The sequence below is a fragment of the Triturus cristatus genome, chromosome 6 (genome assembly GCF_964204655.1).
Source record: "Triturus cristatus chromosome 6, aTriCri1.1, whole genome shotgun sequence".
In the NCBI taxonomy this organism is placed as follows: Eukaryota; Metazoa; Chordata; class Amphibia; order Caudata; family Salamandridae; genus Triturus; species Triturus cristatus.
The window spans coordinates 1,224,113,542-1,224,126,247 of NC_140589.1; positions in this window are offsets into that span (position 1 = coordinate 1,224,113,542).

Consider the following 12,706-nt stretch of genomic DNA (forward strand, 5'->3'; position numbering starts at 1 on the left):
TCCATTGAATTATTGTGGCTTGGGAGGGCACACAGAGAGTATCTGGATGTGCCATTTACTTCCAATGATATTATGCAGGTAATCAGTAGCCTGCCTCAGGATAAAGCCCCGGGGTCCAAAGGCTTAACAGCCGCATTCTATAAGGCATACGCTGATCTACCTTCTTGCAGTGTTCGAGGAGGCACAAACCACTGGTATACTCCCCAGTCAATGCGTGAAGCAATAATCTAAACCTGGGAAACCAAACCAGGAATTGGATTTCTATCAGCCATCATCACTAATTAATATCGATGCCAAGATCTATGCGAAGTTACTCGTGAATAGGATGCAACCTCTACTCCCTCTAATAGCCAGGCCCGACCAGTCGGGGTTCATCCCTGGAAGGTCCACTGCGCATAACATCCGCACCTTCTTTACGGTGCTGCACTATCTAAATCCAGAATTGAGGGCGCTGGTAGCACTCCTTGATGCAACTAAAGCATTTGACGAGTTAGAATGGCCATATTTATTTGCTATTCTTAAACGAATTGGGATCAGTCCGCACTTCCTAGCTCAAATCAAATTTCTTTATACGGCACCTGCCACCAGACTATGCATCAATGGAATGCTTTTGAGCCCTTTCAGCAATGCACGTGGGACCCGTCAGGGGTGCCCCCTCTTCCCCTTCCTCTTCGCTGTCACGATGGAGCCGATAGCGGCGAGGACACGCCAGCACCACGCTAACAGGGGCCTGGGATTCAGTATCAAAGGCCTTTTGATTTCACTCTACGCAGACAACATGACATTATATTTAACAGACCCGGAGGTTAGCTTGGACCCAATCCTCAGAGAATTCATAAAATTCGGCGGTCTCTCTGGTATTCATATAAACTGGACCAAATCCATCTTATTCCCGCTCACCACGGCAACCAGGCCCTTTGACCTAGAGTATCCATTGAAATGGGCAGATGGCCCCGTGAAATATTTGGGCATCTGGCTCAGTCTGGATGAGCAAGATATCTGGAGTTGGAATTATGGCCGCGCTATCTCCTGGCTTGAAGGGAAAATACAAATGTGGGCTAGACTGCCTATATCTCTTGATGGCAGGGTAGCTATTGCCAAAATGGTTGTATTGTCCACATTTTTATATTTATTTATAAAAAGTCCGCTATTGCTCACCCAAGCTTTTTTCAAAACTATGCAATCCTTATTAATATCATTGGTCTGGGCCGGGAAACAACCGCGTGTTTCCTGGGATCTGCTAACACTTCTCCTCACACAGGGTGGACTAGGAGCTCCGGATATACCGCTCCACGCATTCTGTGCGCAAGCTCAATTTTTACATTACTGGTTGCACCCAACCCCATTCCAACCCCATGTGGCCGTGGAGACAGATCTAGCAGTTCCAGTCCTTCTCCAAGTGGCCCTATACCAGGCATACTGGAAACCAAGGGAGGGTATAGACACAGTCGAGACCCTTCGGTGGGCATGGGACAGACTGCGCATAAGAGCTCACTTGGAGATATTGTATGCCCCCTCTATTCCGCTTGCGCGAAACCCACAGATCCCAGCACTGGCAGACAGGGGAAACGTGACACTGGCGAAGTCAATGGGTTTTGAAAAATTTGGAAACTTATATCCTGGCGATACCTTCTGCCCCCGCCGAGTTCTACCGCTGAGGGCACGCAGAGCTTCTCCAAGCTGTTCCTTTATTGTAAGATCAGAGCAACATGCAGACATATACATACCACTTTTCCCAACCCCCCTACACATCTCCCGGATCTTGAGCAGATGATAACTAATGACTCGCCCCGTCGGATCATCACCAGACTGTACAGTTCAATGCAAAGCACAGCACCTCTAGTTAGGCCCAAGAGCCTGTTAGGCTGGAACTTGGAATTAGACGGCCTGATCACAGATGAAATATGGGCTTTTTGTTGCGGTCAACTCCAAATGCTCTCTCCTAACTACTGATTGAGGGTAATACATTTCAAATATCTACACAGGTACTTCAGGACTCCCTCCTCGCTTTACCATATGGGGTCAAGCAGGATGAGAGTTGCTGGAGATGCCGGTTTGCCCCGCCTCCTTTTTGCATATCGCCTGGCAATGCTGCCTTCTGGATTGACATTTCACCAAAATTCAAGAAATTCTGGGTGCACCTAGTGAACCCCAGCCACTTATCAGGTTATTGGGCTATGTAAAACATACTAACACAAGAAAGATTTAAGCAGGAGGGTCCTAGGGAAATTTTAAAGACCTGCATAGGATTGTATCCCCAATATTATACGTCAAAGAAAGGCGAAATCCTTGGGTCTAATCAAAAAGAGGGGGGGTGGTGTAGGGAGAGGGAAAGCACAAAAGCCATAGACTATATCACGCAGACCTAGCTGTGAGAAATTCCCTTTTCAGGACGAAATCCCTCACTCACCAGAGGTGACATGCTTCGTCATTTGGGATTCTCCTCTCAAAGGAAAAACCTAGTTCCTTTGAGGGCTACAACCCCCTCTCTGAGAGGGAGGAGCTCAGGGATGTTTTGGTGTCTACTCTACCAGGATATTCTAAATCCACAAGCAATGAGAACTAAAGTGTGAGTGAGGGTGCAGCGCAAAGAAAAATAAACGTGAGGGATGCGACAAAACTAGCTAGAGAGGACAAAATGCGAGCTTTATTCAGATGTATTCCCTGCCAGGATTAAAAACAGTGCACCTGCGGTATGGATTCGAACCGCATGTGTGTGGTGGAATGTCGTGGTCAACATGTTTCAGCCATGATGCCCCAGGGTCAGGCAAGGCTTTCGTCAGGACCTATTTAGATGCTGCTGCTAAAGTGTTTTAGTGAAAAAAAACAAAAATGCGGAACCAACAATACTCCTGGTTTGTCTTAAGGTGACTGTACCTAATAGGAACAGAACCATAGGTAAGTGATATATAACCAGTGGCTTTATTAGCTGTGTAGATATACAACATAAATCAAGAGAAATCAAGGAAAAAGAGAGAGACTCTTAACCGCAACTGCTGGGTAAGAAGCCCCACCTCAACCTGGCGACGGCTCAGGAAGGGGGCATCGCTCTACAAAGAAAATCAATGGCGGTGCCTGTGTCAATCGCACGTTAATATACTACCCACAAATCATTACAGATACTACAAGTTGACTGACCGGGGTAGGGATAGTTACAAGAGAAAGTGTAAGAGAACACATTGTTAATAAAGGCTGACACAATCTAGACGGCTTACACCGCAAGAATACATTGTAACGATGTATGGGAGTGACTAGAAAAAGATGGTGACAAAACCGCTGCTGGTAAAAAGTTTGTGCCACTCCTTAGTAAAATGTCCTGCCTTGAGCACAGGAAACAAAATCATAGACTATCCCGTCCTCAAAAATCGCTATAGACTTTATGCTTTATTACAAGAATATCTGGGCAATAACAACCCTTTTATACGCCATACATATGTTAATCGTAGTGTGATGTCAGCAAATAAAGGGGGGAGAAGGTCGATTCTCGACACTGCTGAGTAAAACGTAAGATAATGCAACCGGCATATGTTATTTACTCTGGCCTGAGTTGCACCGTCAGAGATGCTGGGATCACAACATGCCTCTTTTTTTATCAAAGCCCACCCAGTTATTCCATACTTTTATGCACATCCCAAAGTGCATAAAGAACAGAGACTGCCTCCGGGACGTCCCATTATCTCCAGTCTGGGCTCTCTGCTAGAACCTCTCTCCTCTTTCGTTGACCATTTCCTTAGACCTTTGGTCATGGAAATGCCAAGATACTTGAAAGACACTAAAGATGTTTTGCAGCTGGTGGAAGACACACAATTTGATATCGGCTGCTACTTCCTGGTATCTTTTGATGTGGAATCTTTATACACGTGCATTCCCCAGGATGAGACCCTAGCTGCCATACAAACTCTTTTGACAAACAGCGTTCTAGATACCATCACTCCATGGCTACTACCCTTGATGTTTACATTTTCTTATATTTGCTTTGCATTAGCTGGATGCTAGCAGCAGTGTTCGCTGGAGTTAACACTGCATATTTGTTCTGTGCATTTCGTTTGTGACTTTCAGTGGAGCGGGACTTCCATTGAGTTTCGTGCTTAGATCTCTGATTAACCCATTTCCCTATTCCTCACTGCTTGATGGGAATGTGAGTATGAGAGTGTATTGGGGAGTGCAATTTCAATGAGTAGAGAGCCATATAGGTGTCTAGCGCTTAGTCCTGTTTCCTCTCTTGCATGCAGGGTCTCTCCGCTCCAGTAGAGGTTCTCCTGGGTCCTGAGGTTCTGTTTACACACAAAGAGGTTCAGACAAGTGCCTCTTCAAGCCCAACAGTGTTTTTCGTTGTATCCACTTTCCCTTTTGCCTGACGCGCTTCCTATCAGGGTCGTGATCTACCTGGGTTACTCCCTGTGTGGCAGCGTATAAGGGAGGAGGGGTCTCAGCTGCAGTCCATCATCCCTGCTGGTCGTCTGGGCAGGTTAGTGGTTTCTCTGTCTACTTGTTCCGACAGAACACCGGAGACTCCAGCAGGTTTGCCGTGTCACCTTCTTCGTGTCTTATGGACCACTTGGACATTGCTAACATTATCCCCATGTTCACCACCAGCTTCTTCAACTTGCTGTGGTTTACATTGCCCCTCAACAACTGGTATAGTCACATCCACTGGACTCAGGATCTTCGAAAAATAAATGAGACATTTCTCATTATGGACAAACTACCCTGCTTGACAGACACCATGGTTCCTTTGACAGCAGCCACAGTCTATGGATGGCGTTCAAACAGCAGTTTGAGTTTGATTCTTGTGCTTCGGTTTTGAAGTACCAGAGAATCCCCTACCATCAGTCCCTTGTCTTTTGCTCTCCTTCTCAATTCACTCATTCGTCTTCTTGCATTTTTAAGTGTCTCTTTTGGGAGATCAGAGCTTGGCAAAGATAACGAGTGGCGGAAAATGGTGTCTATTGGGGATCATATGAACAACATTGCTGTTGGGGCATTTTCGATGGCGGTATGAGGAGTGTTTCTATATTCTCAGAGACACCCATTCCAGATTGTAATTCTCTATCTCTGATATGCCCATCACCTGGTTAAGGGAACACATAAAGCATCCAACTCCGCTATCCATAAAAAAAAACTCTGACTACCGAGGTCTTTGCCGGTGGTGGAGCCTTTTTGATATCCAGTACCTTCTTTGGGACAAGACTAACACTCCCTCTGACATGAACCTGAGGAATTCTCAATTCTTCTTGTGGAGTGACGCCACTGTCTTTAATTCTATTCAGAAGTGCTCACAAGCAGATGTGGTGTTCGTCCACTGTTGGGGGATACAGAAGTATGTCATCACTAAGTTTTAACACTCTATTGAGAACTGATAGCAATTCCCTGACACACTGCCGAGTCAACTCAGCTGCACAGGAGATCCCGAAACTGAGGTGCTTATACCTTCAATGACCAAGATCAGTTGAGAACACTGTTATATATTTTGAGTGTTGTTTATGTCGTCTAAGATGGTGCTACCCTGCTTTTTTGTTTAGAAAGCTTAATTAAAACAGATAAAGAGAACATGGTACAAAGTTATAGTAAAGGGCATAAAAAACAAATCCAAAGGATAACAAAGAATATAAATGGAAAACAAGTGCTGAAAAACCTGATAAGTCATACATTGTCAGGATTAAAAACCAAAATTAAGATTGAAATAAAATCAAAGAATACCATCGTAAATTTAGCATTTTTGCTTTTGAATTTTAAAGATTAGAGAAGGAGTGAAAGAAAGAAAGGAGGAGGAAAGAAAAAGAAAGGGGGAAGAGAAGAAAGGAAACAGAAAAGGAAAGGAGGAAAGGAGATAAAGATAAGAGGTACTAGCAATCCTATCATATAATCTAGTAAAACTTTCCAATGACAAATAAAACAAAATCGCAAATAGCAATATACAATCTATGAAATATGAACATTATAAAAAAGGAATAAGTGCAGCATTCAAGGCGGCTGAAAAACAAAGTTACTATCATTGGCATGCAATGCAAAGGAAGAAATATAATTAGTGAGAGGAGATCAGAAGGCCTCTTTACAAATAAACTGCTGCGAGGAGGTAACAAAAGCTCTATCAAGCCTGTGATGGTGATATAAAAGATTCCACCAAGCAGAAAAGGAGACTTTGGAGGCATCCTTCCAATTAGAAGTTATAACCTGAAAAGCAATAATCTTTATTCGTTGGTTGGGTGCTCGTGAACTTGGCTCATTTGTAGATTTGTCCATTGCTATTGCTACCCTGCTTTTTGGTCAGTCTTTGAAAACCATAATGACCCACTGACCTTATGACAATGTCATCCACTGTGTGAGGTGGCATTCTCTTTTGTTCACATTACTCGGCATCTCCATGTCCACACAAACCTACATCTCACCTGGCTGTTTAGGCCTTCTGGCTATTACAAGTGGTGATACCCATAAAGTAGGCCCCTTTATTTTCGTTATGCTGTGTTCTTCTGCCAGAGCTCCTAACTCTTTTTCCACTTGATCTCACACATTGAATGGAAACAGCCAGTGGTGAAGAGCCACAGGCTAAACTAACTCGTCGCTGTGTAGTTGAGTACTCTTTCCTTTAAAATACCCTATTCCTTCAAGTGATATCATCATATTCTTTTAACAAAACGTCCTTATCAACCTCCAGCACCACCACAAATGTAAATGCATTGAAGTGCAAGGATTCTGCTGCCCTGCAACTGACCAGGGTGCCTCCTTCACTGCAAGTGATGAAGAAGTGGGCCATGATGGAGTGTTCTGGAATGGGACACCTTGACGCAGAAGGGAGCTATGATGTTGAGTGGTGACGTGCTGTTATATGAGTAAACTTGTGCGTGTGGGTTGTAGCTTTGGACGAGAGTCCAGTATATTTAACACCCAGTTGCAACTGTGTGTGAACGAGACAAGTTATCTGAGACCCTTGAATATCCAGCTTACAATGAAGTTGGAGATGTCTCTTCTGTCCTAGTGCACCTCCTAGTGCTGATATCAGGGGAACATGCTTTTCATCAGCTACACTCTTTCTTCATCCAATCCTTTCTTCTGGTGCCTCCCTGGACTAGTCTCTAGGCTTCCGACTGTTATCGAAGGAGGTGGCCTGCAATGTCACCTTTGTCCCCTGTTGCCACCTTGTGACCTGCCTGCACAGCTCACAAAATGATTGACCTTCCAATCGCAGAAATCGAACAGGCAGTGCCCTTTGCGCGCTTCTCGTCTCTACATCTGCGTCTCTGGCTGTCAGGTTCCTTCTGATAGTGGTGTGTTTTGGATACCGAGGCAGTAGCCTCATTACTCCACAACTTATCATAAAATGAATACATTTCACAACACAGTGTGATCTCACAATTATTTAACACATTTAACTTGTTCAGAATAGGAAACAAAAATGCCATTGAATAAATTGTTTAATAGGTCGCATATTTTTTTTATTTACATCTCACCTTAATATCGCTAGCACAAATGTATTTGTAAAAGATATTAACAGTTTCTTATGACTTGCACACGCGGCGCTCATTCCTGCCCTACTAACTTATATAATGCTGACTGACCTGCCTCTCAAAATCAAATCACACACACACTCTCCCCTTTTACTCCTCATTCCCTGAGATTTTTCCTTTGATTAGTTTTTTTCCCTTTTTTTCCAGAGTTTTCCATAGCGCGAACTTGACCCGAATCGGGTATCAGAGCGCTTTACATAGCACCAGTTGCTTTACATGAGGACACGTTCATTAGGTCTCGCCTGACCCAGCGCATGCGCTGGTCTGGCGAGACTTATTGAGAGGGCTCCAAAAAGTGCTACCAGGCCAGCCTGGAGCTACAGTGCATGTGCGAGGGCGCGCGCGCCGCGCTTTACCGCGATTACTTTCACTTTCGCGGCCGCACGGCCGCTTTGATGTTTGATCGCGATCGGGATGACTTTTGCCGCCGCACGGCCGCTTTGCATAGCCAATAGGTCTCGCTTTTGGGACCTTATAAGTATTTAGTTAGACAACTGTTGCATGGCTAAACACTTATAGGGTCCCAAAAGCGAGACCTATTGGCTATGCCAATGCTTGTTTCTGTTAGGCAGGGGGAGATTTAGTGATGTGCCGAGAATCACAGAATGGTCAGCGTCATTGTCGAGACGCGAATCCAGTTCCCCAGATTCAAGGTCGCCCACCCTGGCCGTTAGGCCAACTCCTCTCCCCTCTTTTTCAATACATTTTAGGCCCATTTTTTAAACTAATATTGCACCTTGACCTGAAAAAGAACAATTCATGCTATGTATTTAGGATGGCCCTCTCACAAACCTAATGACAAAATTTACCAAAATTGAATACTGTGGGTGAAGATAATTCGCATAGCCCTGAAATACTTTATCTGGAGTTTGCAATCAAGAAGAACACATGCAGCCCTTTTGCTAAGGGTCTGATAGAGAGAGAAGGTCACATCGGGCATGCATTAAAATCAGTACATTAAATTGCGACTAAAGGCAACAGTAAGAAGCTAAGAAATGCCCTAAGTCGATGAAATGCCTAAAGATTGCATGCAACCCGTTCGTAGGCATACTGGTATGTTTACTTAGAATACTGTGGTACAAACACTGAAAAGCCGCCACTAAGGCATAGAAAGATTGCACCTATGAGGATTACGCAGAAAACAAAACACATTTAATTATGGCATCATTACAGTGCTACTTCTGTTCAGACTCACCTATTTTTCTTCAAATTAACTATTCGAAAATAAATTGTTCCCGGCTGAACTGCTTTAAAAATACATATTCGACCACTGTGGGTAGATTAAATTAATTTTAGTGAAGACTGGAGGCTCATATTATGCTCCGTTATTGGAATTTAATTAAAAAAAACAACCAGAAGAAACATTAAAACCACAAATTCCAGCATGCCTAGGAAAATTTAATGCAGAAGTTTGAACCAATCAGAAACAGTCCCACAGAATATCAGTCCTGGCTGAATTACCGCCTCACTACCAGGCAGTTCGCACCTCCAGCCGGCATCTCCTACCTTTTCGGATCACTGATTTATGGGCCCCTCCCGCAGAATGATCCTAGTCCACAACCAATGACTCTCTAACCCATGGATAGAGAAATCAGTCCAACCCAAACGAACTGTAGCAAGTGACCCAAATTCAGGGCAAATTTTCTGATTCAGGTGGTAGGTAATTTGAAATCCCCTAACAATATTTTTGACCCTGGCGGAGAGGACCTGGCTTGGTATAGTCCAAATAACAAAAGAAATCAACGCTCTTCCAATTCTCATTCACAGGAGTGCTTGTTAACCATATGTTTTGCATCATACAGTGTGCTAAAATACAACATATTCTTGCAAACAAAATCTCAGCCGAGCTGTAGACAGCAATTACATTGAACACTGGTAGCTACCCCATTCTCAGATCCATCAACCGTATTTCATGTATCCTGATGGCTTTAGAAGATCCTTGTAGGGCTTTCCATGACCTTTGGTAATGCTCTTTCTGTTAGAGACTCTATCTATCTGCAGATTCCTCACCTTTTTAATATTCCTCAGTATCAGGTTGGATCCAGAAACTTTTTCAGCAGTACCTTGCATGCCGGAAAGCTCAGCACTGACATGGCTCCTCTCTGGAAATGACGTGCGGGGCCTATATAAGCGCCACTCCCGCGCCCAGACGTCAATTGTTTTTAGACTGTCCATGCTGTCTAAAGCAAATTGTTTGACAGTGTGCAGATTGCTAGACTTGGGATCTTATTAATGGATAGAGTCCAATTACAGAACACGAAAGATGAGAGGGTTGGTGAGGAATCTGCAGATAGAGCCTCTCTGGAAAGAGAGATACCAAAGGTAAGTAAATTGCCCTTCTGATAGGGACTTCTAGCTGCAGATTACTCACCGTTTGAATAGATACCAAAGTAGTACCTATTTGGAGGTGGGTCTGTGAATGGACTCAAACTAAAAAGTCCTGAAGGACTGGTCGGGCAAAAAGCCTGTCTCGGTAAACCTGACTGTCCAGACAATTGTGCTTCCTGAATGTGTAGAAGAACGCCCACGTAGCTGCTATGCAGAAGTCTAGGGCTGGGACTTCACATGCAGTGGCATCAGCTTTGGCCGTGGCAGAATTAGCATGCACTGCCTCTGGAGGCTGTTTTTGTAGCCAGAGTAAAGCAGATCTTTATGCAGAGCACGACCCAGCAGGAGATGATTCTTTTCTGAGCAGCCTTGCCTTTTTGTGCTCGAGAGAACCCCACAAAGAGCTGATCATCCACTCGGTGTTCTTTGGTATGATCAATGTAGAAGCTCAGTGCTCTTCTAGGGTCTAAGGAATGGAGTCCCTCCTCCTCCATAGAGGGGTGAGGCAGAGCACAGAACACCAGCAGGGTGTTGGATTGACCGGCGTGGAAAGGCGTCACAACTTTAGGCAGGAAGGCTACTCGAGTCCACAGAACTGGAAACAAGGTAGTGCATGGTGTAATTACACAAGCAGCTTGAAACTCTCTCACTCGCCATGTCGAGGTGATAGCGACAAGGAACACAGTCTTAATGAAGAGGAGTCATGAGGGACAGCTGTGAAGTTGCTCAAACGCAGTGTCCATCAGAAAAGTCAGGACCAGATTGAGTTACGATTGGGGCATGACAAGTGAAGAAGGGGGGAACATGTGTTGAAGCCTTTTCAGAAAGAGTATCACAACAGGTGATTTAAACAAAAGGGGCTGACCTGGTAACTGTACGAGGGCCGAAAGGACAGAAAGATAACCCCTAACTGTGGCCAATGCAAAGCCTTGCCAGGCAACAGACAGAACAAACAACAGAATGTCAGTTAACTTGACCTGGAGGTGGTCAATATGGCATGTGCTGCACCAAGCCACAAATCTGTCCCAACAACAGATGTATACAGTTTTCGTAGAGGGACGCCTGGCAGCTAAGATGGCATCAGCCACTTCTGGAAAAAGATGGAAGGTGTTGAGCTGTCGCTGCTCAATCTTCAAGCATGAAGGTGGAGATTGTTTAGGCCGGGGTGCAGAACCTTTCCCTGTTGCTGCAACAGTAGGTCCCCCTGGATGGGCTGGTTGATCGTAGGACAGACACTCAAGCCCAGGAGATCTGGACACCATATTGTCTGTGCCCAATCCAGAGCCACTAGGATGACTTAGGCCAGGGTTATCCTGATCTTCTTGAGAACGCGGGGCAGAAGTGGTATTAGTAAAAAGGCATACAGGAGTGTCAAGTACTACTCAAGGTGGAACAGGTCTCCGAGCAAGATATGCATTGGAAATTCCTTTGACCAGAAGTGCTGACATTGAGCTTTTCTAGCGGTGGTGATCAGATTGAGCCAAGGTTCTTCACATTCACGGAAGAGACCTTGCACCACCTCCTGGTGTAACTGCCGCTAGTCATCGACGGCTGATCTGGACTGCCTTGGCATTCGAAGAATCTGCCAGGTGGTTCACCATCAAGAAAATTCCTTGGTGATCCAGCCATTACCAGAGGTGCAAGACATCCTTGCACACAATCCATGACCCCACCCTACACTGTTTGTTGCAGTACTACCACAAAGTGCAAGTGTTATCTGTGAGCACCTGAACCAGCCTCCCCATTTCAACGCAAAACGAAGGGCCTTCAATCCAGAAGTTTTTTTTATTGCATTTCAGATAAACGCACAATACAGACCGAAAAAAAAACAATTGCCCACATATCTTATTACATTCATTGTAATCTTGCCACATAGTGAGCACGGTTTTCCTCTGAGCCACAAAGATAGGAGAGAGAAAAGAGACATTATTTCTTAACCACTATACATCGCAATAGTCGTTACATGTGAATGGGGGGCTTCACTGCCGTGCAAGCAAATACTCTGTAATTGGTACCCAATAATTCTTTGGTCTGTTGACGCATAGGGCAGTTCCTCGGCATATATGCACAGTTGGTCTCTGCCGTATGCGATATCTCTATACCATCCCTTCACCTCAGGATAAGCCCGCTGTCCTCACTGCTTTGCAACCCCTCACTTAGCCAGCAGCAGACTGACTGCTACGAGCTTATGGCAAGCTGGTTTTAATGTTTTCCCACATCCTAGTGAGCAGGGTACAGTGCCCAGGCCCTGCCACCACCTCAGTGAGGACATGCGTTACTTGTTCACAGAAATGGAATATCCCGGGGCAGCTCCACGCCAGATGCAGGAAGTCTGCCCCAGGGGAGCCACATCTGCAGCAATTGTTGTCTTCTCGAAGACCAAATATCCTGAGTCGCAGTGGTGTGTAATACGTCTGATAGAGGTATTTAAAACGAAAAATGCGCAGGTTCCCATTTGTGGTAAGCTCCCCTGTTTGTGTGCAGCAGAACGCCGATTCTGCTTGTATAAGAGGGGTATCTAGAACCTCGTTCCATTTGTCTCTAGGGGGCTTTTTGAGCTGGAGTTTGTTGGAAGACGATGCGTTATAGAGCTTGGTAACCAAGGGGCATATCAGCAATACCCGGCGATAATTATCGCTCAGCGCTCTTAGCGTGAGGATAATTATCGCCGGCTAGCGTGGATTTTTATCGCTGAGATAGCGTGCTATTAGCAACGCTTATCTCCTCAGCGATAAAAATCCTCACGCTAACTGCCTAACGTGAGATTATCGCTGGAAACCCAGAGATAATCTCGCGCAATGTGGCGTTAGCTTGCTGAAGGGACTCACAAACTTAGCCATGATATCCACCTTCCATAGGATATCATGGCTAAG